This window comes from Artemia sp. Qi Xiang Cuo, chromosome 21 (assembly GCF_049724085.1).
Source record: "Artemia sp. Qi Xiang Cuo chromosome 21, ASM4972408v1, whole genome shotgun sequence".
Taxonomy (NCBI): Eukaryota; Metazoa; Arthropoda; class Branchiopoda; order Anostraca; family Artemiidae; genus Artemia; species Artemia sp. Qi Xiang Cuo.
Genome location: NC_142814.1, coordinates 52,662,694 through 52,687,572, shown reverse-complemented (window position 1 = coordinate 52,687,572; position 24,879 = coordinate 52,662,694). Strand labels below are relative to the sequence as shown.

The 24,879-nt window shown below is 35.3% G+C and overlaps 1 long non-coding RNA gene across 2 annotated transcripts in view; it reads right to left on the bottom strand.

Annotated features, from left to right (window-relative positions):
• LOC148939725 (uncharacterized) overlaps window positions 1–24,879 on the bottom strand; it is a 73,499-nt gene that overhangs the window by 731 nt on the left and 47,889 nt on the right. Inside the window, exons 3-4 of one of the 2 annotated variants that reach the window (XR_016143523.1) lie at window positions 18,805–18,928; window positions 12–748 (exon numbers count right to left, since the gene is read on the bottom strand). This is a non-coding gene — a long non-coding RNA (uncharacterized LOC148939725). Of the gene's footprint in view, window positions 1–11; window positions 749–18,804; window positions 18,929–24,879 lie in introns of those variants that run through there. The other variant, XR_016143522.1, reaches the window with a different exon arrangement.

The window sequence follows — 24,879 nt, the reverse complement described above, 5'->3', positions numbered from 1 at the left end:
CTAAAAGTAGATCAATACATTAACAATATGGCTCAACAGTCAGGTATCTTCTAGCCTCCCATGATTCAAGAAGATATATGTTCAACATTATAAACTTTTAAAAGAGGCAAACAAATTTGGGGTTTTCTATTGTTACGAATTATTAATTTTTACTTGGTATTCAAGACAAGCCTATATTTCAGAATTTATTGAACTAAATTGCATGAAAACGGTAATTAACTATTTTTTCTATGCGAAACAAGTACGCTACTAAGTTGTTTTTTGAGCAACTCAAAAATGAAAAATAAATGCAGACTTAAATTTATGAAAAAATAAATTAATAAAGTTATAAAAACTTAAAAATAATAATAATTCATATAAATGTAATACACAATTATGTATAGTATAATAATTATCATAAAAACAAAAATACATAAATACTAGAGAATTTGTCCGATAAGCAAGTTTTTTCTAAATGGAAAAATGTCGGAAAGACCTTTGTGATATCAGTACAATTTGGTGAAAATCTTGAACAGATAATTTAAAATCCAAATTCTTATTACTAAGGACTTATCTTTTGAATCTATTGTCTTTTAAATTATGTGTTGAAGTTTTGAAAACCAATCTCTTGATAAACGGGCTTTCAGATTGTGTGCCTAAATGTAGGTTGAATCGTCAAGAAGGTAGAAGAATTCAGCCAGTATCAAAATTTGAAGACGAAGAACTTGCAAATAATTCGAAAAAGACCTATGCCAAGTCGTTCTCAGTGCTAAAAAAGATAACAAAAAAAAACAACAACAAAATCTAACACCTTTCGAAGTGTACTTGACAAAGAGAGAACAGATACTGAATAAAAACCAGCTAGGATTCAATGAAAGAGGATTTACCAAAATTATTGAGCAAGAATATTCTGCCTTGCAATAGTTTTAGCTTGTCTGCAATTTCGATCTTCCTTGCATATGCGGATAGGTTTTCTTAAATTAGACTGGGCGAAAATATTGATTGAGTCTTTTAATATTAAATTATTATAAATTGGGCTTAATGAAACATCTCCGGTGTCTCTAGTTATAGCCAAATTTATGTTTATATATATTTTTTTTATCTCAATCACCTCTGTAAAAGATTGTGGTAGGCCATTTACAGTAGATATTAAAGTGGCATCCTCAAAATGAAACCAAATGTGTAGATTTTTAAAAGATATGAAGGATCAAAGCAGAATCAGAGGTGAGTATTGTGATCAAAAATAAATAACTGCAAATTACTTTGTGAACTTCTTTACCTTTCAATTTAAAAGTACGTGTGTAAAACAGAACCGATTAAAATATTAACCTAAAATCATGAAAGCCACAGACGTCAATTAAATAATGCCCGGTGATTCAAATTAAAAGTAGCGAACAAATGTATCTCGATTGAATAAACTTTGTAGAATCTTTTTCCAAAGACAAATGTAGGTGGCAATAAATAAATCAGTCTTAAAGCAAAGAAAAACTGTCACAAAGGTATGAGATAAATATCAGTATGAGTAAATGTTGCGCGACAGGCGATGAACAATACTGTTTATTTTTAGTAACCTTAATCACCAAACTGTCAAGCAAAGGTGAAATTTATTAGACAAAAAATAGCGACGAGACATACAATGTTTTCAAATGTATTCAATTTGTATTGTCCAAAACAATGTTTCATCGCAATAAATTATAAGCTATCTTGAAACTAGGTGAAAGGTCGTGAGCAATGAATATGAAAGTGATACTTTGGTTGACAGGAATAATTCCAAGACGTCAGAATCATAGTAGTTAGTTACGCGGAATTTACGGTTGTCGAATTATATATTTCTTAGTCCAACAGGGATAGGGGTGACATATTACGTTAAGTGACGCCTTAACGTAACCCTAGGGAAATTTAAAAAGTATAGTAGCTAGGATTTGCAGCTAAGGAGTCAGTGAATTTTCAGTCTAGATAGAGTCCGGTTGGAGTCCATTCTCGGTGTATGGAAAATCTATTGTCAATTTTTATGCAGTTAATTCCAAGTCTATCTTGAGACTAGTTTTGGACTTGATCCAATAACAATTGTTCTCTGTAACCGTAGTGCCCGTACCAGTGTAAAAAGTGCCCTTATAATTTACCTTCTTGTACACAGTCCTGTTTCTCGCATGTGAGTAAAAATAAATCCATTATTTTTTTATTTGCGTCTCTTCATGTTAGTATTTCTCAGAATATTAGTCTTTTGTGTCTCGAAATCACTTCCTAAGGAATCTGAACCTTATGACCTGACATACCAGTATTAGAAGCAAATTTAGAAGCACGACGACCCTAGATGTTATGGCTATGCTTTGTGATAAGGTTTTTTAACAGTAGAATTAAGGGTCAATCGATAAGAATTCATATGATAACAACTGTTGAAGTTTCCCCCCATTGACCCCCCCCCCGTTAGAATTTGCGCGGTCGGTAGGCTACGAACCTACTCTCCCAAAGGTAATCTGATTTCAAATCAGGAGCTATACCCTGGTAGGCCAAAATTGTATTAAAAAATACTACTGGAAATTTCGAACACTATTCTAGAGGAGTCTTACTCCACAGAAGATGGATTATAACTGCCAAATATTGTATAGAACAATATTGAGTATTTGATTATAGTATTCGACTTGATAAATTCGACATTAGGACTCCAAACCGTATACCAAGGGAGGAATTTGAAATTGACAGAATTTTGAATCAGCCGACAGGTGTTGACATTGCCCTCGTCTGGTTAGCTCAAGAATAATATTTGCACTTTACTGAAAAAATATAAATGTTTTTACTTTTATAACTTTAATAAATCAAATAATATTAACATTTTAAATACTAAATATCAGTATATGTATATTAAACTGACAATGCACATTCATTTGTATTTTTTTCAGTAAAATGCAAATTCTATTCTGGCCTTGGGAAGGCATAAGGGTTTTTAGCCCAACTTATGTTAATTTCTGCTCTTTTTTAGTTTGACTCGGTTATTTATTCTAATTTCTCTTTACTTTTGGGTTTCATTTATTTATTAATACTGATATGTGGTAGTTTCACGCTTGGTCGATTATTTGATTTTAGTTTTGCTCTTTTTTTGTTTAATGGAGTTCTTTACGTTTCTTTGAAAAACTTATTTTTTGGAAAAAGGTTTTTAATTAATTTTTTGTTCGTTTTATACTGACATAGTTTTTTGAGGGAAAAAGAAAATAATGCTTTAAATCTTTTCTTTCTTTAAGACTTTACAGTTTGGCCTGCTATTTGCATGCTGGAGAAAAGTTTTCAGTAATTTTGAAGAACATAAACGCTTTTAAAAATCTGAACACAAATAGTAGTGTTTAAATTAGTTTCATACCTCCTCTAGTTGACCTGAAATAGAAAACTTGATACCTTTCGCGAAAAAATATGTTTACTTTCTTTGATGGCTTGGATACACCTACGCTATTTTAATTTGGTTAAATTTTAAGAGCAGAAGTAGCCCCGAAAGTCTAAACATAATACCCTCAGTCGTTCTTGGGATACAGCTGAGATGCCTTATTGGGAATTAGCAGTAACACATTTCAATTTGATTTCATCTTAAGGCAATATTTAGTTTTTAAACATAGCAGGCAAATGGGAGGGTGGGCGTGCGAGCTGGATTTGTTGCCCTCCAATCACTTTTGACTATTAAAAGGGCACTAGCCCTTTAAATTTTCAATTGAATGATCCTTCAATTGAGTGAGCCCTTGCCCTGAGGGTTGTGGGTAAATGGGTTGTCATCCTTAAAGACCTAATTTCCAAGACTTTCAACTACGATGAATAAAATGGCTATCTAAAAATTTTGATTGGATGTGTTTGGGCAAAAGGTGGGCGTGAGAGGGGGGATTCTTGCCCTCAAATTACTTTCGACTATTAAAAAGGGCACTAGCTATTTGAATTTCCAATTGAATGAGCCCCTTTTCAAGTTTCTATGACAAAGACATCAATAAAACCGTATATGCCCCAAGGGCGTAACTTATAACCCTTGCCCTGATTACTGTGGGGGAGCTTTCTGCTCAAAGGTATAATTTCCTGAACTTTTAACTGCGTGGAAGGAAATGGCTATCTCAAAATTTTGACTGGATATGTTTGGGGAAATTGTGGACATGGAAGGGGTGTTAGTTGCCTTCCAATCATTTTCGACTATTCAAAAGGGCACTAGCCATTTCAATTTCAAATCGAATTAGCCTTTTTTGAAGTTTCAACGACAACGCATTTCTATAAAAAAAAACTTATATGCTCAAAGGGCGTAACTTACAACCCTTGCCCTGAGGACTTTGGGGGAGTATCCTCCTTAAAAACATAATTTATATCTAGAAAGCAACAACGCTGAACAAAATGGCTGTCTAAAAATTTTGATTGGACATGTTTGGGGAAAAGATGGGCGAGAGAGGGGGGTTAGTTACCCTCAAATCACTTTCGACTATTAAAAAGAGCACTAGACCTTTGAATTTCTAATCGAATTTGCCCCTTTTAAAGTTTCTATGACAAAGATTTCAATAAAAACTTATATGCCCCCAGGGTATAACTTATAACCATTGCTCTTAAGACTGTGGGGGTAGTGTCCTGCTCAAAGGTATAATTTCCTTAACTTTAAACTGCGTGGAACAAAATGGTTATCAAAAAATTTTTATTGGATGTGTTTGTGGAAATGGTGGGCGTGGAAGGGGTGTTAGTTGCTTTCCAATTACTTCCGACTATTAAAAAGGGCACTAGCCATTTTAATTTCTAATCGAATGAGAACTTTTTGAAGTTTCTACGATAACGCGTTCTACAAAAACATTATATGTCCCCAGGGCATAACTTAAAACTCTTGCCGTGAGGGCTGGGAGGGGGTTGTCATCCTCAAAGACCTAAATTACAGAACTTAAAACTAAGTTTAATAAAATGGCTATCTAAAAATTTTGATTAGATGTGTTTGGGAAAAAAGTGGGCGTGAGAGGGGGTTTTTTGCCCTCCAATCACTTTCGACTGTTAAAAAGGGCACTAGACTTTCAAAATTCCAATTGAATGAGCCTTTTTTGAAGTCTCTACGACGACGCCTTCTATAAAAACCTTATATACCCCCAGGGCATAACTTACAACCCTTGCCCTGAAGGCTGTGGGAGAGTGTCCTCGTCAAAAACATAATTTCTATCTGGAAATCAGCTAAGCTGAACAAAATGGCTATCTCAAAATTTTGATTGGATGTATTTCGGGAAATGGTGGGCGTGGAAGGGGTGTTAGTTGCCTTCTAATCACTTTCGACTATTAAAAAGGGCACAAGCCACTCCAGTTTTTAATTGAATGAGCCATTTTCGAAGTTTCTACGACAACTTCTTCGATACGAAGTGTCCTGCTCTAAAGGAAAAAACAATAAATAATACACTGTTCCAACATCGTTCTTATATGACCTCAGGGCATAACTTAAATCCCTTGCCCCGAGGGTTGTGGGGGAGTATCCTGGTCAAAAATAAATCAACTGCGCTGAAGAAAATGGCTATCCCTAAAATTTTGATTGGATGAGTTTGGAGGAATGATGGGCTCGGGGGTTTGGGGCTAGTTTCCCTCCAATCACTTTCGACTATTAAAAAGGGCACTAGTCACTCCAATTTACAATCGAATGAGCCCTTTTCGAAGTTTCTACCGACAACTCCTTCGATACGAAGTGCCCAGGTATAAAAAAAAATACATTGTACCAACATCGTTCTTTACTTAGGCAGCGCTATTGCGCTGCCTATGATATATTCTTAAGAGAAACCCAACAAGAAGAAATTCCTAATTCTTGTTAAGCTTTAATAGGGAGTACCACACGAGACATATTCATACATCTTAGAAATGATCTATGGAAACAAGTGAAACATTTTTCCAGTGCTACTCCCAGTTATTAAGTTAACACCTTTTAATAGTGTGTTAATTCTGTTGTTCCTTTACCTGTAAAGAACTGTCCAACAAAATAAAATTATCACCAGTCCCCGAGAACCACTTTGAGGAATGTACGTACGTAATCGTTGGGCCTCCAGGAAGCATCATACAATTGGAGTTCAATGAGCTCAACTTGAGCCTATGGGGAGACAGGACTGCATACGGGACAGAGATGAAATCTATGATAATGCCAGTCTTTCAGCGGGACCGGGAAGGATCAGAAGGTTCTGCGGAGATACAATACCTCCGGTCATGACATGAGGGTAATTGTCCTCATGAGGATCCTCATGAGGATAATTATCAAGAGGATACGACAAGAGGATAATTATCAACGCAACAAAGAAGTCGATGACTATAAGGTGAGGATTTATATTAAATTACAAAATATTTAACTTTACAGAAGAGTGTGGCCAAAGCCATCGCAAAACAACTAACTTAATATTCGGAGGACACCAGTCAAAGGGAACTACACCCTGGCAGGCCAAAATTTTATTAAAAAATATTACTGGAAATTTTGAACACTATTGCGGAGGAGCCATACTCAACAGAAAATGGATTGTATCTGCCAAATATTGTATGGAATAATATGGAGTATTTGATTATAGAATTCGATTTGGTGATTTCTACATAAGGAATCCAAACCGTATACCAAGGGGAAAATTAGCAATCGTCAGAATTGTGAATCAGCAGACAGGTGTTGACATTGCCCTCGTCTGGTTAACTCAAGTTATTAGATACGGTAACGGGATTGGTCCCGTATGCCTGCCATTCAAAAATTCCACTCCCATTCTCTACGGTACGATGCTCAGAGTGAGTGGTTGGAGAAGAACAGAATCAGGGCATCCGAATATTCTGCAAGAAGTTGAAGTCAAATTGGTGGGAAAAAGTATTTGCCTATTGGAAGACTACAAGCAAGGACATATTTCCTGGGAAGAGAAAAAAAAACCAATGATAATGATGATTACATATGGACTGGACTCGGTTGTAAAAGAATAGGCCCTTGTTATGGCGATTCAGGAGGTCCCCTGACAGAAAACGTATTTGGAAGAAAAATGCTTGTAGGGATAGTGTATTATCGTTATAAACATGTTTTTTATACTGACGTGTCACATCAAATTGATTATATAGGTTAAGTGATTTTCAAGTGACTTTACTATGTATTTACTATACAGTGTTCAAATTATTCACTTACTTTTACTATTTATGTGACAAAATAAAACTATTTGTAATATATAGCCCATAGAGAAATCATAGTCCTGAAAATCTATTTGCATTTTTTTCTGTGATATTGTTTTAGTTTTCTGGTTAGATTTTAACTTTTTTGTTTATTGCTATTTTAAACCTGTGTTTTTAAGGTTTTTTGTCTTTAGCAGAGAAAAGGTATGTCTAGTGGATAAAGTTAGAGATCAGAAAATTTTGCTAATTCTTTGAAAACCATTAAAATATTCTTTAAAAAATAGTTACTTCTAAAACACAAAGGAAATCAATGCGCGATAAAAATATCAAAAATTATTTTCTAGTTTGCAGTTCATTTTTAGTGTAGAAGAACGCATGTCTCTTGCATGTTCTGTACGGCCTTAAACTTATTTAAAGCGTAGACGGGGTCCATTTTTAAACTAACATATAGGATTTGGGTATATATCCTGGGCTGTTAAACATACATATTGTAAACTTTTTGTATTTTGCTATATTGCATAGATACTTCAGCCAATGTATTTTGTCGGATATCTCTAATTAAATTGCCACAATGTATTTCCATAAATACGTTCTTCAAATGAAAAGAGGTTAGGAGTTGGGCAGAGTCAATTCGTAGAATAAACTAAACGAAAACTAAGTAAAAAAGGCTAGATGGATTTTTCAAAAGAAAATACATGAGGTAGGAAAAAAATAAACCTTCGTGAGATTGAAATTGATTTTACTGCTTTAGGTCTTTGAAAATTAAACTTTTCATATGAAATGCTTGGAATTTTTAGTACACCTCTTTTATAGAATATGTAAAAGTATATGCAAATATACTTAGATAAAGACTATATAAAAATTTAGTGATAAGAGAAAGGCTATTGGTTATACGACTTGCACAGTCCCACGTAGAAACTCTCCAACTAAATAATGGAATTATTTTAAAGAAAATTATTCTATATCAGAAGTTAATTAGTTTAAATCAGATTTAGATAGTTGCATTATATTGGATTTACAATATTAATCTGTCATTCATTTCAAAATTGTGCTATGTGTTTTTTTTATAGAGTTACCTCTTTTTTGTTTCTTAATATTTGCAGTGACCCCAAAGCTTGTCAGGGAGCTTATGTTACAGCGGGACTGTAGACAAAGGAGAAGGAAGCATATTTCCCCGTCCTTAAAATTTTGAGATGTCTTTATATGAATCTCGGAAAATTTTCTATCTTCCAAAAACTTACCGGTTTCTACCTTTCCAGCTAATATAGGGAAGACTTATTCATTCGTGACTATTGCGCCTGAAGAAGAATACTTGCAAGTTTATCAAGACAGAAGTAAATATGCTTTGGCTAACCCAAAGGACCTAAAAGAGTGCATGTTGTTCAAAAACTTAGTATGTCGGCTAACTTTGCCCATATACGATGTCAAATCCGTATCTTTTATGTTAGAAATGTTCTTCAGAGAAACCTAGCAAGAGAAAATTCCTAATTATTGTGAAGCCTTAATAGGGAGTACCAAACCAGGGATATTCGTACACTTTAGAAATGGTGATCTATGGCGATTTTCTGTTCCAAAAGAAACCGTCGGAACCATATCCTGTTATAATAACACGGAAAGAATTGACCTGAGTTATAGGACTGAATTACTATTACAAGATGTATGAACAATAACCATAAAACAAGGGTGTGGCTCATTTGATTGGAAATTGGAGAGGCTAGTGCCCTTTTTAATAGTCGAAAGTGATTGGAGGGCAACTAGCCCCCTCCCCCCTTGCCCATCATTTCCCCAAACACATCCAACCGAAATTTTGAGATAGCCATTTTTTTCAGCGTGATTTATTTCCAGATAGAAAATATGTTTTTGAGGAGGACACTCCCCCACTCCCTCGGGGCAAGGGTTTTAATTTCTGCCCTGAGGGCATATAAGAACGATGTTGGAACAATGTACTATTATTTCTTTTTACTTTAGAGCAGGGCACTTCATATGAAAGGGGTCGTTGTAGAAACTTCAAAGAGGAATAATTCGGTCGCAAATTGAGAGTTCTAGGGCCCTTTTTAATAGTCAAAAGGGATTCGAGGGCAACTAGCCCCCCCCCCCACGCCCATCAGTCTCCCAAACACCTCCAGTCAAAAATTTGGTATAGCCATTGGGTTCAGCGTAGTTGACTTCCAGATAAAAAAATTGATTTTGAGGAGGACACGCCCCCACAGCCCTCAGGGCAAGGTTTTTAAGTTATGCCCTTAGGGCATATAAGCTTTTTATTATAGGTGTTGTCGTATAAACTTCAAAACAGGCTCATTCGATAAAAAATTCAAAGAACTAGTGCCCTTTTATTAGTCGAAAGTGATTGAATGGCAATTAGCCCCCCCCCCTGACGCCAACCATTCCAACAAACACATCCAATAAAAATTTTGAGATAGTCGTTTGGTTCAGCGTAGTTGATTTCCAGATGGAAAATACTTTTTTGAGGAGGACACTCCCCCACAACCCTCAGGGCAAGGGTTTTAAGTTATGCCCTGGGGGCATATAAGGTTTTTATAGAAGGCGTTGTCTTAGAAACTTCGAAAAATACTCATTCGATTGAAAATTCAAAAGGCTAGTGCCCTTTTTAATAGTCGAAAACGATTAGAGGGAAACTAGCCCCCCCCCCTCCCATCATTCCCCCAAACACATCCAATCAAAATTTTGAGATAGCCATTTTGTTCAGTGTAGTTGATTTCCACATAGAAAATATTTTTTTGAGGAAGACGCTCCCCCACAGCCCTCAGGGCAACGTTTTTAAGTTATGCACTGGGGGCATATAAGGTTTTTAAATAAGCCGTTGTCGTAGAAACTTCAAAAAAAGCTCATTCGATTTGAAATTCAAAGGGTTACAACCGTTTTTAATAGTCGAAAGTGATTGGAGGGCAACTAGCCCCCCCCCCGCCCATCATTACCCTAAACACATCCAATAAAAATTTTGAGATAGCCATTTTGTTCAGCGTAGTTGATTTCCAGATAGAAAATATATTTTTGAGGAAGATACTCCCCCTGAATCCTCAGGGCAAGGATTATAAGTTATGCCCTGGGAGCATATAAGGTTTTTATTGAAATTCCTTGTGGTAGAAACTTGAAAAAGTGCTCATTTGATTTGAAATTCAAAGGGCTAGTACCCTCTAAATAGTCGAAAGTGATTTGAGGGCAGCTAATCCCCCTCTCACGCCCACCTTTTCCCAAAACACATCCAATAAAATTTTTTAGATAGGCATTTTATTCAACGTAGATGAAAGTTTTGGAACTTAGGTCTTTAAGGATGACAGCCCCTCCCACCACAGCCCTCAGGGCAAGGGTTGTTAGTTATGCCCTGGGGGCATATAAAGTTTTTATTGAAAGCTTTGGCATAAAAACAAAAGGGCTTATTCAATTCGAAATTGAAAAGGCTAGTGCCTTTTTTAATAGTTGAAAGTGATTGGATAGTGACTAACGCCCCACTCACGCCCACGATTTTCCAAAACACATCCAATCAAAATTTTGAGATATCCATTTTGTTCAACGTAGTTGAACGTTCTGGAAATTAAGTCTTTTAGATGATACCAAATCAGAGCCCTAATTGCAAGGGATGTAAGTTATGCCCTGGGGGCATATAAGGTTTTTATTGAAATCTGTCGTAGAAACTTGAAAAAGGGCTCATTCGATTGGAAATTCAAAGTGCTAGTGCCCTTTTTAATAGTCGAAAGTGATTTGAAGGCAAATAACCCCCCTTTCAGGCCCATCTTTTCTCCAAACACATCCAATCAATATTTTAGATAGCCATTTTATTCAACGTATTTGAAAGCTTTGGAGATTAGGTCTTTAAGGAAGACAACCTCTCCCCCCCCCCACAGCCCTCAGGGCAAGGGTTGTAAGTTATGCCCTGAGGGCATATAAAGTTTTTTATTGAAAGCGTAGAAACTTCAAAAGGGCTCATTCAATTGGAAATTAAAAGGGATAGTGTCTTTTTTAATAGTTGAAAGTGGTTGGAGAGTGACTAACGCCCCTGTCACGCCCACCATTTTCCCAATCACATCTAATCGAAATTTTGAGATATCCATTTTGTTCAACGTCGTTGAAAGTTCTTGAAATTAGGTCTTTTAGGATGATAAACCCCTCAGAGCCCTCAGTGCAAGGGTTGTAAGTTATGCCCTGGGGGCAAATAAAGTTTATATAGAAATTTGCTTTAGAAATTTCAAAAGGGGCTCATTCGATTGGAAATTGAAATTGCCCTTTTTAATAGTCGAAAGTGAGTGGAGAGTAATTAACCCGCCTCTTACGTCCACCATTTCCCCAAAAACATTCAATCAAGTTGATAGATAGCCATTTTGTTCAACGTAGTCAAAAGTTCTGGAAATTAAGTATTTAAGGATGACAACCCCCGAGAGCCCCAAGGGCAAAGGTTGTAAGTTCTGCTCTGGGGGCATACAAGGTTTTTATAGATAGAGTTGTCGTAAAACTTCAAAAGGGGCTGATTCAATTCGAACTTGAGAGGGCTAGTGCCCTTTGTAATGGTCGAAAGTGATTGGAGGGTAACTAACCCCCCTCTCACGCCCAACACTCTTCCAAATACATCCAATCAAAATTGTCAGATACTAATTTTGTTCCACGTACTAGAAAGTTCTGGAAATTAGGTCTTTGAAAATGAACCCCCCCACCAAGCAATCAGGGCAAGGGTTTTAAGTTATGCCCTTGGGACATATAAGATATTTTTTGAAAGTTTTGTCTTAGAAACTTCAAAAGGGCTCATTTGATAGAAAAATTGAAAGGGCTAGGGCTATTTTTAATAGTTGAATTTTTAACGAACAGAAATTACAATAAATAACCGAGTCAAAGTAAAAACGAGCAGAAATTAACATAAGTTGGGTGCAAAACCCCCATGCCTTCCCAAGGCCAGAACAAAATTTGCACTTTACTGAAAAAATACAACTGAATGTGCATTTTCAGTTTAATATACATATACTTATATTTAGTAATCGAAATGTTAATGTTATTTGATTTATTAAGGTTATAAAAGTACAAAATTTATATTTTTCAGTAAAGTGCAAATTTTGTTCTGGCCTTAGGAAGGCATAGGGGTTTAGCACCCAACTTATATTAATTTCTGCTCTTTTTGACTTTGACTCGGTTATTTATTGTAATTTCTGTTCGTTTTGGTTTTCATTTTTTTATCGATGCAGATTTGTGGTATTTTTACGCTTGGTAGATTATTTGATTTTATTTTTGCTAATTTTTTGTTTAATGGAGTTCTTTACTTTTCTTTGCAAAACTTATTTTGTGGAAAAAGATTTTTTTAATTAATACTAATGAAGACCAAAGATTAATGTATGTCGAAGGTAGATACGGACTATTTTCACAAATTTTTGGTGGAGCATACTCTTGACCATATGTTTTGTATTCATGATTTCCCTGACTATAAGGATGTTGTTAATTCTGTATTATCGAAAAATTCTGAGACACAGAAGACAAAACCCAAAAGAAGATCCTATCGAACCAAGTGAAATACAGAGGCTAAACCCAGAACCTCCAGAAAACACTTAAGCCAAGAAAAACGGGAGGACATTTTCAAGTTAGTGGGTAAAGAGGTCCTCACTCGTTCATGCCATATCCAGTCTAGTCTCTCTAAATATAGTTTACGTACAACCAAGCGGCTATGACGATGAAGTTTTTTCTTAAACAGCATGGACATGCGTTGACAATAAAGGCATGAAAATATATAGTAAATTAAGACCTCATGTTAAACCACGTATGCTACCTGATGTTTAACTAGACCGTTTAAACTTTAATGTAGAATTAGAGAAGTGTTTTAGGACGCATTAAATGAAATAAATGCATCAATGCACTCTCAAGTGTATATTAAGATTTTTTCCCAAATTTAATATTGTATTAGTTCTTTTTACTTTGTTATTTTTCTAACGATTACTGAACTCTAACACTAATCAAATATATTTGCAATATGTATAGACAAAAAAAATACTAAGATATAAGCAAAGATTTCTATTGAGTTTATATTGTTTAGTTGATCCAATAGTCCCAAAGTAATCAGTTACAACTATTGCGTCAAAAATTAATTACCGTTAAGTATATCTAATTATGTCATATACTATCGTTTCATGTAATGTAATATAACCGTTATAGAGAACATGTGATTCTGCCTAGGTATTTGTATTCTAGGAGTTGGAGTAATCTAATAGAAATCAATCATTGCATATATGCAACTCAGCACCGATACAACCTAGTAGCATCTACTTTTATCATTCTTCAAGCAACGAAGAGTACTCACAAGAAACATCCCAGAAGACAATGTTGTGATGGCAATCGTCGTTACCACAACCTACTACCAGATGACACTGCCCCGAATAATATCATCAATCACCACACCCCGTAAACACCTAATGCCAATTATCTCGAAAACCCCATTGACCAGCATGTCGTAAAACTGCATAATATCCGTCGACTCTCTTTAGACGGCAAGGTCCCAAACATTAAATCCTGAGGACCGAAAGTAACCCCGAAGATTAGTCCCTTAACAATTATGTATCTTAACCATGGATCAAAGACAATACATTAAAGTAGACCCCAAGATCAAGTTTCCACCCATCCGTAAATATTATTGTATGTTGCAAAACCAGCCCATCATCCATAACAAGAAGAGCCAAACCTGAATAGTTTTTACGGGAAACATAGACTGTAAGTGTTTTATAATTTTTTTTCGAGGATGAAGTTTCCAGAATAAAAACCCAACCCAACTATTAACATAATAAGAAACAAGAAAATAATATTTAAGTCATTTAGAAATGTTAGCATATCAGGTGAAGGTATTTATAGTAATAGGTGGAGGATAACAATATCTATATATTCAATCATATAATCAATACTATCATAATCAGGATAAAACTATATTTGGTGAAGGGACTTTAAGTAATGTTTCAAAAATATAAACATAATGAAGTAGTCAGGAATGTATAAAATTTATAACAGACATAAAATTAAATTGTGGAATCAATAAAATCCATAATAACAAAACTTGGGTCAAAATTCAAAAAGTAAAAGGAGAACTAGTGGGCAGAACGATGGGGACATGGTTCAACAATGGGAAGGGTAATATGTAACATGATAAAAATTCAAAAACCCCAAATTTTTTTTAAACCTCTTTTCCTTTCAATTTAAAAGTACGTATGTAAAACAGAACTGATTAAAATATTAACCTAAAATCATGAAACCCTGGGACGTCAATTAAATAAACACAAACTGTCACAAAGGTATGAGATAAATATCAGTTTGACTAAATGTTGCGTGACAGGTGATCAAAAATACAATTTATTTTTAGGAACTTTAGTCACTAAACTGTCAAGCAAAGGTAAAATTTATTAGACAAAAATAGCCACGAGAGATACAAGTATTCAAATGTATTTAATTTGTATTTTTCGAAACAATGTTTCATCGTAATAAATTATAATCTATCTTGCAACTAGGTGGCAGGTCATGAGCAATGTATATAAAAGTGATACGTTGTTTGACAGGAAAAATTCCGAGATAAGAGAATCATAGTAATTAATTACGCGGAATTTAAGGTTGCCGAAATATGTATTTCTAAATCCAATAGGAATATGGGTGACATATCTCAAGTGACACCTTAATGTAACCCCAGGCAAATTCGAAAAGTATAGTAGCTAGGATTTGACTAGTTTCGGACTTGATACAACGACAATTGTGCTCTGTAACCATAATGCCCGTACCAGTGTAAAAAGTGCAATTATATTTGACGTTCTTTTACGCAGTTTTATTTCTCTCATGTGAGTGAAAATAAATCCATTACTTTCTTATTTGCGTCTCTTCATTTTAGTATATCTCAGAATATTAGTCTTTTGTGTCTTCAAATCGCTTCCTAAGGAATATGATCCTTATGACCTGACTTACTGGAATTAGAAGCAAACCTAGTAGCAAGAAGACTCTATATGTTATGGCTATGCTTTGTGATAAGGTTTTTTAACAGTAGAATCAAGGGTAAGTCGAAAAGAATTCATATGATAACAACCGTTGAAATTTCGCCCCATTAAAACCCCCCCCTATAGAGTTGTCGTTTTTTTTTTCGTATTTCAGGGCCTTATCTATTGAAATTTTGTGTTCATGCAAGCGTTAACCAAGTTGTTGATGGGTCCTACCAATTTAAAATTTCCCACATGAACCCGGGACTCTGTAGACCCCACTACCCATTTTAGGGCCAGTTTTATCTTCTCCTGAGTTGAAAAAATGTTTAAAGTTGTTTTCAGTTTTGGAAGAAACAGAGAGATTATGTTTTTTTTTAATTGTTCCAAGTTTATCGCTAATTTTTGAGATGTATGGTAAAGTGGTGAAATTTGTGTTCTCAATTGCTGGAATGATTGAATCAGGGGGACGGGCTCCCTATTTTTTTGTTTTATCTTTCTTAATCGTCTATCTATGATATTTTCAATAAGGTTTGTTGGGTAGCCATTGTAGAATAGGATATCTTTGACATAATTTAATTCAAAATTTATATGATTACGTGAACAGATTTTTAGAACTCTGTTGACTAAAAAGATTATTACCTCTCTTTTCACTGAAGGGGGGTGATTTGACGAGAAATGTAGATACCGATCATTATGGGTCGGCTTTCTGTATACAGAAAATTCAAGGCCAAGAGTATTTTTTATAATTAAAACATCTGAGAAAGGCAGCTTTCCTGAATCTTCCAGTTCCATTGTGAATTGGAGATTCGAATCAAAAGAGTTCAAATGTGCCAAAAATTCTCTAGAAAGTCATGTCCATGTTCCCAAACAAAAAGGATATCATCAACAAAACAAAGCCAGAGAGAGTTTTTTAAGTTAAAACTATTCAAAGCAGATTGTTCTATGAGATCCCTGTATAAATTTGCTGAATAAGGTGACAAAACAGTGCCCATGGATAGGCCCATGATTTGAAGGTAAAATTTTTCTCGGAACTTAAAATACGAAGACAACTTGTCGCAAAGACCAAGCAGATTTTTCCTCTAATTTTCTTTGTAAGGCCTGCTCACATTTATTAACATCGCATGAAGTGTACATGGAATCTGCATCGAAACTAGATAAGATAGTTTTTTTGTTGTGCTTTGATTTTTTCATTTCTCAACAAGATATATAGAATTTTTTATAAAAGGTTTCTGTGTGCTTAAGAGAGGCTTAAAAATGGTGGCTAAGAACTTTCCCACTCTTGTAGCAGGAGAACTATAATATGCTACAATAGGACGTAACGGAGTATATTCCTTATGGATTTTAAGCAGACGATAAAACTTTGGTGCTGAACTGCACATTTGAGGGGTAATTCGTCCACTGTCTTTTAAAATTTATAATTCTTTTATTAACTGCTGTGTATGTCTGTGGGATCAATTTTATTTCTTTGTAAGTACTTTTATCCATTAAAAGGGTATTTATTTTCATTTCATAAACTGCAGGATTCACACATTTCATAATCTGCAGTAATTACTGTGTTTTTATCTTTTTTTAAGTTTCGGAGGATTTTAATTTCTGCCTTTGATTGAGTCGAAAGTGACAATGAAAGCCTATAATAAAGATAACTCTTTACAATTTCTCCTCTGAGTAGGTCTGGATTTTCAACCTGGATTAGGGCTTTTTTATATAGTAGGTTCTAATTTTCCATAAGACCTCTCATGGTTTTAATACTTTTGTCACACAAAAAATATTAAATTCTGAGTGAAATAAACTGAAAATTCATCAAATTATGATAAATTATGATTATAATAAATTATAATTATAATATAGCACAACCTCTTATCAAATCAGGTTAAAGGTGTCTCTTGAGGATCCAAGGCAAACTCAATTCCTTCACGCTATGAGACAAACCATATTTTTTCCATAAGAAATTTGTTTTTAAAACGAGGAAATTTTAGGCAATATTTCCACGAAGAGGTCATTTGATATGGTGACTGATTTTGAAACCAATCTGTAGAGATTAGGTGGAATCAAGTGATTGCAATAAATTTCTTTTGAATATTTTTTTTATATTTTGCTATATATGCACACAATCAGAGCGGTAAATGGACAAATATGTAACTCTAAAATTCCCTGGAGAGAGAATTTATTTTATTGCTGTTTGTAAATATGTCAAGCAAAAAAAAAACAATGACACTCCCCTCCCCTGAAATCCTGGACCCACTATTGTGTATGAACAGTATTAAAAGGCTGGCTAGTTGCCCTTTCAGCTGAGTTAACTGATGGCATAGACAAATAACCTTCATCAGTCAAAATAAGTGATCCATTTTTTGTCCATGGCTCAATTTATCCTATCTGGTCATTTGTATCCGTATGGGATAGCCTAGATGGGGCAATATGTGCTTCTTCCTGAGAGACATTGCAAAGACTGATGTTGTGAGGAGTTACTTCCCTACTTGAACAAATTATCGAGAGCTTTTGAAAACATTCTAAGATTTCTGAGGGGTTACCCACTTTTAAAAACCATAACCGCCAGATGGTGTGGGCCATACGTGGCAGAGGCATGTCACACTTGACGGTACCCTTAGTGCTTTGAAACGTCCACCAGGTGGTGGAAAATGGGAAACTTCTAAAAGATAAGCATTGTATTGTTTTAACATTTTACCATATGAACAAGGTTGTATCCAGGGGGAAAGGGTTACCAGGTTGATCCCTCCCCCACCCCGTAAAAAAAAATTCCAAGTTGTAAAAACTTAACAAAAATGATGAAACAGATTTTTGATGCGTGTCTTTTATAAAATACCCCTGAATAAATACCCCTCCACCCGAACAAAACCCTAGATACGTCCTTGTATATAAAGGTCAATAGATAGATAAGTGTATTTCAAAAGCCCTGGAGCCATATACACAAAAATATATACAAAATAAGAAAATCGCCAGCCAAAAAAATTACAAAGCACACAAAAGACAGAGTACAAAGACAGGGTACATAGTCTATACAAAATAACTTAAACACGTACACTTTTTCTTTCTTTCTAAGCATTTGTCTGTATATACACTGATTCGAGTTATTGTCACGGGGTTATAACCACAGTATATAGATATACCATTACCGACTTCTTTTTACAAACATGACACGCATTTCATGCCTTGCGTATAAACCCTGAGCATATACGTCAGAACCTTAGTTCAGTTGCTACCACAGCATAAGGATATAGAAAACAAATAAAAAAACAGGTTTACCACAAGCTCATCGTGATGTGAACATCCGAATCATGCGTGCGTGAAGTTGGGGTATGAATCTTGTGTGGTTTTAGATCTGTGTCACATATTTTTAATGGAAAGTATAGCCTTTGTCGCTGCTGTGTATTTTCTTTAATGTGGTTACAACATAGAAGAACTTCAGGAAGTTGCCAATTAACCCCCTGTAAATATTATCCTCTGGAATCAGAGAGCACCGAACATCCTTGTAGAAAATGGTCTAGATCTTCAGTCTTCCCCCTTAAAAAGGGAACAAGCATACCTCCTTTCAGGAATTGCTTTCTTTCTATAAAACACTTTTTTTCTGCTTTAAGTTGGAAAGCAATTTGCTTCTAAATTGTATCAATCGACATAAAAGCTTACCAGGTAAATTAAATTTTGAATAAACTTTTCTCCAAAAGCAGATTTTGTATTGTATGTATCATATGATATTATCAATCCGTCATTAACATTCTTCAAAATCGGTAGTTTAGCAAATTTAAATTATTTTAAAAAGTGATAAACTTACACTGGCATACCGGAGCATCTCCTGTCCATGTTCCTTACGGTGTGTACTGCAAGCTTTCACTACCAACAAGAACGTATCCAAAGTCGCAATGAAATTGAACTGAATCACCAAAATGATGATCCTTCTGCAAAACAAGTGCTGAGGTCAAATTCAGGTAAAAAAAAATAATTTCTATAAGAAAACAGATAATCAAATGCATGACAAAAAGTTAGAAAAAATATTGGTTAAGAAACAAATACGAAGAAGATTAAAAATAAAGCTACAAACAGATTACATCTTAACATACACAAAAAAAGAGGGAGTCAAAGTATAATAAGAGAAAACTTTCCTAAAATATAAGATATTGCGCAAAGATGATAAAAAGACGAGGAGCGTTTGGGAACATATCCCCTCCTGCATTTTTGTAAAATTTTTGGAAATGTAAAAATTTTCTTCGTATTTCTATTCAGGACTTTTTCAACATACGTTTTATTTTCTATTTTTTACCACAACAAATGACAAGGGTTACAAACATTGGTTGCTTTGATAAATGGGTAGTAAATTTTTCTCTTATACAAAGAAAAAGCTAAAAAACAAACAGATATTAATCTGAAAAAAAATTCCACAGAATAAGTTATTGAATAAATTTGTTTTATTTTCCGGTCTAAAATTTTCTTTGCATTTCCATTAAGGATTCATTCAACTCAATTTTCTTTTTAATGTGTTATCAACATACTCTTTTTTCTATTTTTGACCCAAAAAAATTACCTTCCTTAGACATTAGATCCTCCAGAGCCAGGAATGACTCATAGGGTGTCTACGAAGCCTCGCCAGACATCTCGGAACTGAGCTGCAGCCTGAAAATCCTCCCACTGTGGTTAAAAAGACAGCTTCACACTTCTCAGGTCCCGGTCGTACTGCCGTCTTAGGGTGCGTCTTTGTCGACCTCTTTTCCACCACCCCCCTCGGGATGCCACTCATATATTGTTTTTGGGAGTTGATCCTCTGGCATACGAAGGACATGACCAAGATACGTCCATCTCCTACGCATCAAGAGGTCAGTAACTAATGGCTGACCGGTTCGCCGACGGACTTCTATGTTGATGACCTTTTCCTGCCACGATATGTTCAGGATCCTTCTAAGACACGTTCTATGTTCTCAAAGGCTAGGACACGTTTCTCCTGTTGGACGTTTAATTTCCAGCATTCGCTAGCATAGAGGAGGATGGACAACACATTGCTATTTGGGAGTCTGAGCCTTAAGCGCAAAGAGCATTTACTACTGCGCCAAACTTGTTTCAATTTATAAAAAGCCAATATCACTTATCCAATTCTGCTCTTAATTTCATTAGCTATTTCACCATCACATTCAATCCAGCTCCCAAGATACTTAAATTCTTTGACCTGGTTAATTGCTTTACCTTTGCATTTTAGTATCAGCGGGGAGTCAGATGTGGCCATGCTCTTTGTCTTACTGACATTCACCGCAAGTCCCACTTTCTCGGCTTTTTCATCTATGGCGTCGAGTAGCAGCTGCAATCGCTGTTTTGCTTCTTCGTGTGTGTGGTTGTTTTTGTGTGTTTTTGAGTTTGGTTTGTCGGGGTGTGTGGACTGTGTGTGTGTGTGTTTTTGTTGGGTGTGGTGTTTTTTTGAGTTGGTGTGAGTGTTTGTGTTTTTGTGTGTTTGTGTGTGTGTGTGTGAGTGTGTATGTATGTATGTATGTTTGTGTGTATTTGTGTATATATGTGTGTGTGTGTGTGTGTGTGTGTGTGTGTGTTTTTGCAAATGTAGTCATACTTTTTGACTATTCTGTAGGTTCCGGAATATTTGTTGGAAAGTTTTTTGCCTTTCGTTTTTGCCTCGTTCTTTAGGTACACGCAGTCTCCTATTTTGAAGTCGATGCTCCCGTGTGTGCTGTGTGTGTGTGTGTGTGTGTGTGTGTGTGTGTGTGTGTGTGTGTGTGTGTGTGTGTGTGTGTGTGTGTGTGTGTGTGTGTGTGTGTGTGTGTGTGTGTGTGTGTGTGTGTGTGTGTGTGTGTGTGTGTGTGTGTGTGTGTGTGTGTGTGTGTGTGTGTGTGTGTGTGTGTGTGTGTGTGTGTGTGTGTGTGTGTGTGTGTGTGTGTGTGTGTGTGTGTGTGTGTGTGTGTGTGTGTGTGTGTGTGTGTGTGTGTGTGTGTGTGTGTGTGTGTGTGTGTGTGTGTGTGTGTGTGTGTGTGTGTGTGTGTGTGTGTGTGTGTGTGTGTGTGTGTGTGTGTGTGTGTGTGTGTGTGTGTGTGTGTGTGTGTGTGTGTGTGTGTGTGTGTGTGTGTGTGTGTGTGTGTGTGTGTGTGTGTGTGTGTGTGTGTGTGTGTGTGTGTGTGTGTGTGTGTGTGTGTGTGTGTGTGTGTGTGTGTGTGTGTGTGTGTGTGTGTGTGTGTGTGTGTGTGTGTGTGTGTGTGTGTGTGTGTGTGTGTGTGTGTGTGTGTGTGTTTGTGTGTGCGTGTGAGTGTGTGTGTGAACACACACTCCCTCCAAAAAGGAGGGAGGGAGGGGTTGTAGGGAGGGGTTGTAGACCAGAATAAAAAAAGTAAGATTTGCCTCATGTAATAAGCTCGCAAACCCTTTAAATGCACTATTTGTGCACTTTTTTGTTATGATATTGCTCTTCACCGACCTCTGAAGATCCAGGCTCAAAAATATTTAGCGATTCGTCAACTATATGGGGATTGTATAAACCATCCGATAAATTATATTAGAATTAATGTCTTTATCCGCCAAGAATACAAATGAATAACTTACTTCTTGCTTGTAGCTTTCATCAATATTCCTTTTGATAGAATTCATGGTGTTATTTCAAATACCAAGTTTGAACTGAGAAAATAACTCGTCATCAGAGTTTTTATACCTGTGTTCAAGGCGAAACATAAAAAAAACTACGCCTAACATATTGCTTAACAGACAGAATTTCGTAACCATCAAAATCGTTTAACCATACCAGGAAAAAAACCATCGGTGTATGAAAACAGCCATGACTTTAACAGAAACATGAAATTTAATATAAAATCACTGTATTGTGAACAGCACGAATTTTCATGATATGCTGATTATAATTACAACATAAAAAAACAACCGAAGATATGACTTTATAGGCGTGGTATATTTTTTATATGATACATGAGTAAAGGTAATATGGATTTTTTTTACATGTCTTGTCTCTTCGATTGACACAGTAATGTCCTACGCAGTAGGTTTTAGGCTTCTGCAGTGAGACGATACCCAAACTCTTGTTTGTACTTATTTTTATTCGATTCAAACTTGATTTGCATATTCAATTTAAGTTTCACTCGTTTTAAGATTTATTTATTCATTTACATTAATATATATTGTATGTTTGTTCACATTGATTGTTTATTTAGTTTCTGTTCGTTTTAAGTTTCATTTATATTATAAATGAATGAACTTTAATAGCAAAATATTTGTTTTCGTTTTAAGCTATATTTTCATATTCAATCGAAGCATTACCCGCTTTAAGATCTATTGATTCATTTATATTATTACTTAATGTATGTTTTTTGCTATGATTGTTTATTTAATTTCTGTTAGTTTTGGGTTTCATTTATTCTTTAATAATAATTTCTGGTCGTTTTGAGTTTGAATTTTAACAGGTATTTGTATCTCCTGAGGTTAAGTTTAAAATGGCCTGTACTTTTCTTTGAAAAACTTATTTTTCGGAAAGTTTTTTTAATTAATAAAATTAAAACAACAAAACGATAATTAGAACATGTATCTAACAAATAAAGGATAGTATTAGAAACATCAAATTCTATGGTCAAATAATCTCCATTATTGAAATGCCATGCAAACAAATTTGAAGTCGACGGATGTGCTGCAGCTAAAAGAAGGATTGTACTGAAACTGCGATAAGAAGTTGACGGATGTACTGAAGCTAGAAGCCTCTGGATATCACCTCTAAGAATTTGAAAGTTGGTTTTTTATGTTTTTTTTAATATTATGTATAATTTTAAGATTTTTTAAGATGTTAGCTGGTAGGGCTTGTAAAACTATTACTCAAAAGAGAAACAAACACACACAAAAAGTTTGTCAGTGATCTCCGATTTCTTTAAGATGCCCTTGATTTGCCAAATGTGCCAATAAACAAAAATAGCGTACACTGATTCTTTGTTGTTTTTAAACACCAGGTTTCTGTTTTGTACATAGGTACAGGTTTCATGTTTTGTACACCAGGTTTCTGTTCTGTTTTAAACACCAGGTTTCTGTTTTGATCATAGCAACAAATAAAACAAAACACATTTCTCCAAATTTTTACTTACTATTATAAGGGCTAGAGCAGGGCCGGATAGTAGAAAAAGAACCAAGAGGAAGGCTGATTGCACTTGTATAGCTTTCCAGCTTTAAATAGGACACGATAAATTTCAATTTTCAATTCGAACAAGTCCCCTCCCAAGTTTATAAGATAACCCCTTCCATTAGAAATGGGTAGGGGGAAATATTTTTGGCACTTTTGTGGCCCGTTTTAGGGCTTCGTTTTGAGGGGAAGCATTTTTTTCTATTTTTCTTGTGCATTGGGTTCTTCTCACTCAAGATTTAACATGGGTTTCAGTTCAATTAAAATTTGGTCTTTTTTTTAGCCCTTTTGTTAGAGGAGGGAAAGGACCAATCCTTTGAATAATTTGTTGTTTATTAGTCTCCTTGGGCAAGGACTTACGGCTACAATTTTCAAATTGACCAGTAGAAAAAAAAAATTTTTACTTGTTTTTAGGCCCCTAACCCCATTTCCTACCAATTTCAAAATTTTAATTTGGTGGTTGAGGTAGGGCTAGTTAATATGAGGGAGTTTGAGGAGGAACGAAGGGACAGTATGCTTCGCATGAGATAAATTCTGCTCACTTTTGGGTTTGATGTTGCTCTTACTTTCATGTGATAATGCTTGTTACTTTTTGGCATATAGTAGAAAAGTTAGACACGCTTAGCCTTGGTCATCTAATCAGCTGGAAATCTCTAGAGATCGTTCGGCAAGCTGATGTAAGATATTTCACAAATTTGAAAATTGGGACACAATGGGATAGTTTCTGGTGCTCAAACGGTAATTGTGACAAGGTTTCTGGGTGGGACTAATTATTTAGTTTCAAATATTTAGAAATTGCATGAAGTAAGTCTACATTCGTTATAATCTACGGAAGCAATAAATCTTTCTGTAATTTTGGTTTGAGTTTGATTTTCTATTAAGATTAAGTTCATAATAATTAAATATATTATTGGTTAAATAAATTGATCCCTTTGCCAGGAAACCTTTTCGTTTAAAATTTACTGTGTTCTGTTTCATTTTGCATGCAAATTAATTGCTCTGTTTATTTGATAGTTTATTCCAAAAATTATTTAAAAATAAACTTATTCCTACAAAAAAAAATCCTGAAATATATTCCCTGTCTATATATATCCCCAACAACCACTGATATTTTGGCGTTGAAAAAAAATAGTACATTGTGCCAACATCGTTCTTTACTTAGACAGCGCGATTGCGCTACCTATGATTATATTTGAGTTTTCATTGACAAAGAGCTAATCTTCTAGAGGAAACACATGGTGGGGATCTTTGAAGTCAAACTTGTCATTATTCTTTGAAAGCTGGTTAAAGTCATATCAGCCTAGAGAAATGGACCAGCAACCTCTCATTCAGTCTGCCGCTGTTTAACAATTGAACGAATAACATTTTCAAAATACGCCGAAGTTTCTTCAGTTATCTTCGAAAAAAAAGGTCTCATCGTTTTCCTAAAGGCTCAAATCTGATAGTATGACAAAACGAAGCAACTCTGCCTTTTATACTTACAAACAGTAGTAAGCATTATCATATGGAAAAAAAAGATCAACATTAAACCCTAAAAGGAGCAAACTTTATTGCAAAAAGAAAGGGAATGCCCTCAGCCCTCTCCTTAAACATCCGCCTTATCTAATTTCATCTTCTCAAACTCACAATCATCATTTTTGTATGGAAAAAGGTGAATTGGAGGCCTGGAAATGGTCTGATGAGGAATGTCTAAGGGTGAGGAGAGGGGGAATTTTTCGGATATAATATTCTGAAGCTCCTCTGATTTGTTTT